Here is a 6,417-nt window from a genome sequence, read left to right on the forward strand (position 1 = left end):
TTCTTTTTCAATTGGGAGGTACAAGGATGATGTACTTTGTGATGTTGTGCCTATGCATGCTAGCCATATTTTGTTGGGAAGGCCGTGGCAGTGTGATAGGAGAGTGATCTATGATGGGTTTAGAAACATGTACAGTTTTGAAAAGGATGGAAAAAAAATCAAACTTGCTCCTTTAACTCCAACACAGGTCCATGAGGACCAACTGAAGTTGAAAAGTTTGGTTGATCAAAAAAGAAATAGTGAGGCCAAAACCTCAAGAGAATGAGAGAGTGAAAAGAACAAAGAGAGTGAAGAAAAAATAGAGAGTAAAAAGAATAAAGAGACTGAAGCAAAGAGAGAGAGTGAAAAGAAAAAAGAGAGTGAAAAGGAAAAAGAGAGTAAAAGAAAAAAAGAGAGTGAAAAGAAAAATGAGAGTGAAAAGAAAAGCTGGAGTGAAGAAAGTGAGAGAAAAACAAATAGAGAAGTGAGTTTTTATGCTAAGGCGAATTTTACTACTAACGGATTTAATGAATCTTTGCCTAGTATTGTTATCTCTTTGTTGCAGGGATATAAGGTCGTAATTCCTAGCGGAGTGTTTAGTGGATTGTCATCTATTAGAGAGATAGAGCATTACATTGATTTTATGCCAAGTGCGACAATCCCTACTCGACCTTTCTTTGAAGAACATGAGTCCTTGACGCACTTGAAAGGACACTGTAAGTTGAATAGAATGCATGACAAGTGGGTGCAACTCATTGAGACATTTCCTTATGTAACTAAGTACACACAAGGTAAGGAAAATTTTGTGGTTGATGCTTATGCAAGAAGGTACGTCCTTGTCATCATTATAGATGCAAAGTTATTGAGACTTGAATATGATAAGAACTTGTTTGTTAATGATGATGGCATGGCTAGTGTGTATGGAGTATGTAAGAAAGCATCGTTTTCTCATTTATATAGACTAGATTGGTACTTGTTTAGAGAGAAAAGATTTTGTGTGCCTACTAGTCTTATGCGTGAGTTGCTTGTGCATGGATGTGGTCTGTTGGGAAATTTTGATATAAAGAGGATTTTAGACGTGTTGGATGACCATTGGTGGGAGTACTACTTACCATTCATTGAATTTGCATATAATTGGAATGGTCATTTTGGTACAAAGAAAACTTTAGATGTCTTTCATGAACATTTGTGGGAGTATCATTTGCCATTCATTGAATTGTTGGATGAACATTTCTTTTGGCCTAAAATGAAAAGAGACGTCAATTGCATTTGTGGCATGTGCATTACATGTAGGAAGGCCAAGTCTAAGGTTTTGCCACATTGGTTGTATACACCCTTACCCGTTCCTAGTAAACCATTGGTAGGCATATCTATGGACTTTGTTTTGGGGCTGCGTACAACTAAAAGGGGTAGTGATTCTATTTTTGTGGTTGTACATAGATTTAGCAAAATGTCACATTTCATTCCATGTCATAAAATTGATGATACCACAAACATAGCTAACTTATTTTTAGGGGGATAGTGCGACTTCATGGTATACCTAAGAGGATTGTTTCTAATACCCAGCTCTTATGCACTGTTCTTTATAAGAATTTAAAAACTTGGGAGGATTGTTTGCCATTTAAAGAGTTTGCATATAATAGGACCTTGCATACTACTACTTCATATTCTCCTTTTGAAGTTGTTTATGATTTTAATCCACTTACTCATTTAATTCTAATACTTTTGTTTGTGGATAACAGAAGTAGCTTAGATGGACATTTCCAAATTCTTGATAAAATTAATGATATTTCATACCTAGTGGATCTTCCAGGTATTTATCACGTGTTTGCTATTTTCATTGTTACTGATCTTTTTCCCTTTGATCCAGGTGGAGATTCGAGGTCGAATCCTTTTGAGGAGAGGGGGAATGATGGGCCCCAAGGTGGACCAAGTCTTAAGGATCAATTACAAGATTAAGAGCCATGAAGATCAAAGAAGCAATGCAAGGATTGGTACAATCCAATTGGGATAAAGCTAGCAAGAGCCAGAACCAGTTTTGATCCACTTGATCCAAGTTATGGAAGACACGACTTGGGCCTACTGTTAATGAAGACCATGAACTTATTTATTTCATTAAAAGAGCTTATCTTATTAGTTTAGAATAAGTGGGCTTGAGGATGTTAGCCCACACATATGTCTTATTTCTAATGAACTAGGTTTTTGGGAAGGCCTTGTATTTTGGCCAAGGGCATATTTGGAAAGTTATAAATTAAAGTGAACTAGGGTTTTATAAGTACTGTAGCCCGGGCACTGTTCACGCTACAGTACCCGCGGCTCACTTTAGGGTTTTGGGGATTGTTTATTTAAACCACTTGTAGTCTCATATGAGGGGGTAAGACATTTTTTATTGAATTTTCATTGTGAGTGAGTTTTTTCCTCTTGTTCTTAATTGAACTCTTGAACTTATCAAAGGTAAATCACAACCTTTGTGGCGTTCATCCTTGTAATTTGGGTTCTTGAGACGAGATTTCATTGGGTCTAGATTTTAATATAATTTAAGTTCTTGAAACGAGATCTCAACGAGTCTAAATTCTCCATCCATAGACTTGAGTTTGGCGTTCTTGGGTTTGTTTTTTCCAATATTGTTGTTGAGTTTCAAAGCGAGTCGATTGGGGTTCACATCACTATATATCTCTCTTTTTCTTTTTGTTTTCCTTTTTCTTTTCCTGTTCGTTATGGTATTAGAATTGGGAAGGCTGTTACCTTCATGAACTAAAATTTGTAATTAAAAAAAAAAAAAATACTTTCCTTCATTCAGCGGGCATGCGCTTTCAATATACATATATTGATGTGTACATATATATATATATATATATATATTTAAATAAATAGATAAAAATAATAAATTACATATTGATATATAGTCTGAGAATGATAGATTATTAATGATAAGTCTAGCTTGGATCAACCCAAGTTTCAAGTATTCTCTTATTGGAAACCTTTTGGACATGCTTTCAATGAAAGTATAATCTGCCACTTGGGAAAGGATCGGTACCGAAGCAGTGAGTGTTCTTATGTTTGGATATTAGGTTATCTCTAAAATCGTTTTAGAGAGTACCGTCCGACTTTGTGATATTTTCATTCCTAAGTATTATGGGGCTTGGGCTTAAAAAGTCCAGAATTGTGAATCTGTTGAGTTGAAAACCTTTTGAAAATATCTTCAGTCCTACAGCTCTCTTCACCGACACACAACATATTGATTATCGAGAAAAAGAAAAGGCAGTATTGTCGATTCGCTCCTCCCGTCTTAGACGATTCCTCCCCAATTGTCGAACCGGCCTTCTTTTCGAATGTTGTCAAATCTTTTCTAAAATCTGAACCTCAGCCCATTTAAATATCGTGGATCTCTTCAAGGTATGGGTCCATTTTTCGTCAAACCCATTACATAACTCCCCTTCGGCGCACTATTACAAGAAAAATACTTGTTCGTAGTCTAGATATTTACAATAAAAATGACTTATTCTCATAGCAAATATTCATTTTCATTAAAAATACTGTTTCGCACGTCTTTACACCAGGTTCTCAGCAACTTCAATTTTTGATTTTGGGCCTGCAAACATAAAGAAAATACCGTAATACCGAGGGAATTTGGTGGAGGCCGGGAGTCTCCAATACTAAAGTTAGTATCGTCTTAATAGTTTGTGCGAGTGAATAGTGAGTTCAAAGAGAGCTCCTAGGACTTGGAGATTCTCTTTTATACCTAATTTCTAAGGTCAGTTGTCCATACCCTATGTCAGGGATGCATGTCACGGCCTCAACAGTCTTTTTGGTTAGAGCCTATTAATGTGACATGGCTTCCTAGGGTGCCGGAATAAATACGGTATGGCTTCTTGTCCCCTCTACCTACTTGCATGTGCACTCCGTCAGTTTCCTTCCTGCTTTGTCAAAAGATCAAGGACTCTCCGTGTTTATTGCCTACCTGCGTGCACAGATTCTTTAGGGCTAGGCATCGTGGGGGTTGATCTGGGTGATGTGTCCCTTGCCTCCCCACCTTTTCAGACTTGCTGCGTGATCGTGGCCATAGGCCAACCTCAGCTTTGTAATTAGGGGCCCCTAATGGGCTGATGGGTCGTTTGGCTGGCCTAGACTCCTTGTATCCGGTCTTGCACTCTAGGCCTTTGACCCGGGAAAAAATCTCCTTACAAATACCTTGTCAAGAATAAGTGTTTTTCTTGTAGTGCACCACCGCCTCCATACATACCAAGTTAGTTTTGACTCACTCAAAAATGAGTAACACAAATGCTATCTCAAGTACAGGAAGATGTTGTGTAATAATTAGGAATAAAATTCCTAGATCTTCTCCTCGGAAAAATATGTTTAAATTCAAACTCGTGTAAAATGGTGAAAAGTTTCACAAACAAAAGTGGTAATATGTACAATGAATGAAAGAGTGCAACAAAAATAAAAAAGGCATTACTCAGGCTAGATTCATATTTTTAGATTTCTGAGTATCGAAATGGAATATAAAATACTAACAAATTGAAATTAACAATTAAAGAATCAACTAAGCTAAACAATCATCATTAATTAACTTGAAAATTAAATAATAAAACTGAAATTATTTAAGTTTTAATTAACATTTAATCAAACTAAAATGCAATGGAACTAAGAGATTAATAAAACTAAGCCAAGAATTGAACTAGATTAGAAATTAATTGACAAAATACGAGCTGAAAATTGAAAAGCCCCAAAATTAAGATTCTAAGGTTTATCTTTGTATTCAAATAATAAATTCTCAAAATCAATCCATAGCAATTGTAATCACTATTAAATGAAAGTTTAAAAGAGCAAGAAAAATAATGACATCAAACTTAAACATACTAAAAATAAAATATTCAAAATCAAATGATTCTAAACTAAAAATCTCAAAAATACACTATAAAATTCGGACTTAAATTAATAGATAGAGATTAGGGAAAGAAAAGCGCTAGCCAAATGGATGGAGATAGAGATGAAAAGCAATGGAAGAGGCTGGACAGCAGTAGACGTTGGACCCTAAGGAGTTCTTCAAGCGGCGCTGCTGTGTGCTTCTTCTCTCTTGCGTTCGTTCCCCCCAGACATAAAAGAATGAAAAAAAAAAAAAAAAAACATTCCCCCCAAGTCTCGTGTGGCCTGAATGAATGCCCCAGAGAAAAATATGTATTGTCTAACTCAAAAATGTGAGTTTTTTTTTTTTTTCTAATTTTGTCTTGCCGTCTAACTCCGAAAGGCCCCAAAAAGAAAACGACCCAATGCATCCAACCCCAAAAAGAAAGAATCGGGCCCCTCAGCGTGTGTGACTTTTAAAAGTTCAAAACTCCATTTCTTTTAGCCCATGACTACATATAAAGATAAATAAAATAAAATAAAATAAAAAGAGTAGAATATTTAAAATAAAATAAAAATATGTTGTGCATATAAAGAAAAATTGCTCAATTAAATCACGAGTTCTAAAATTAATCATAAACCATGTTATTTATTAACCAATTTAAATCACAACTCGAATTCATTCATCTTAAATATTTTTTTTTCATCTAAACCAATAATAATGTAATAAAATAAATAAAATATATTGACTCTAAATGTATAAAATATACAATATTTCAACTCAATTAAGCTTCTTGAAGGATAAAGCCATATTGGTGGTGTGTGATTGTCTTCAACCACGGGGTCTACCATGCAGTCTTTCAAGGTAACCACACTATTATTTCATGTGTTCAAAGTTCATCGTGATTTGGGGGCTTTGAATCATTTGTGTAGCGTATTATGATTCCAAAACAGACAATATAATATGATTTGCACCTGGTTGGTTATCTTGTTTTTTGTTTAGGGAGTTAACGAGCTTACATTTTCATCACTCAAATTTATATTTTTATTGTCGATCTGTCTTGTTTTTAGTTCTATATGTGATCGTGATTGCTCTTGATTAATGTGTTTTTGTGGTTATTTTGTTTGTTTATGCTAGTTGTCATTCATATATTGCAGAGAATTGGCTTTTGTTTAACCATTTTAGCTAAAGAGGCCACTTTTTCTATTTTGCCCAATCAATTTGAAATGTGCTCTACATTTGATTGGTTATCCTTCTCTCTGAACCATATACTTCTCCAAGAATATCAATTTTCCAAATCTCATTTTCATCTAATATTTATATTTTCTTTATCCGCTTTTGTAAGAAAAATATTTGTCCTGTCTAACAGACGTTTTTATTTATAATTCAAGTCTCTTGGCTGTTTTTTTTTTTTTTTGTTTTTTCAAATGATCATATATTATAAAACAAGAAATCATAGTTGTAATCATAAGAGCACAAGCGCCGTGCAATTACATTGAAAAAAGTGAATAAATACAAAATCCACGTGAAAAAAAATAATAATTAATTTTTTAATAATAAACCTTACTTTTTTTTTCAAAACGACTGCA

Source organism: Carya illinoinensis, chromosome 16, assembly GCF_018687715.1.
Source record: "Carya illinoinensis cultivar Pawnee chromosome 16, C.illinoinensisPawnee_v1, whole genome shotgun sequence".
Classification (NCBI taxonomy): Eukaryota; Viridiplantae; Streptophyta; class Magnoliopsida; order Fagales; family Juglandaceae; genus Carya; species Carya illinoinensis.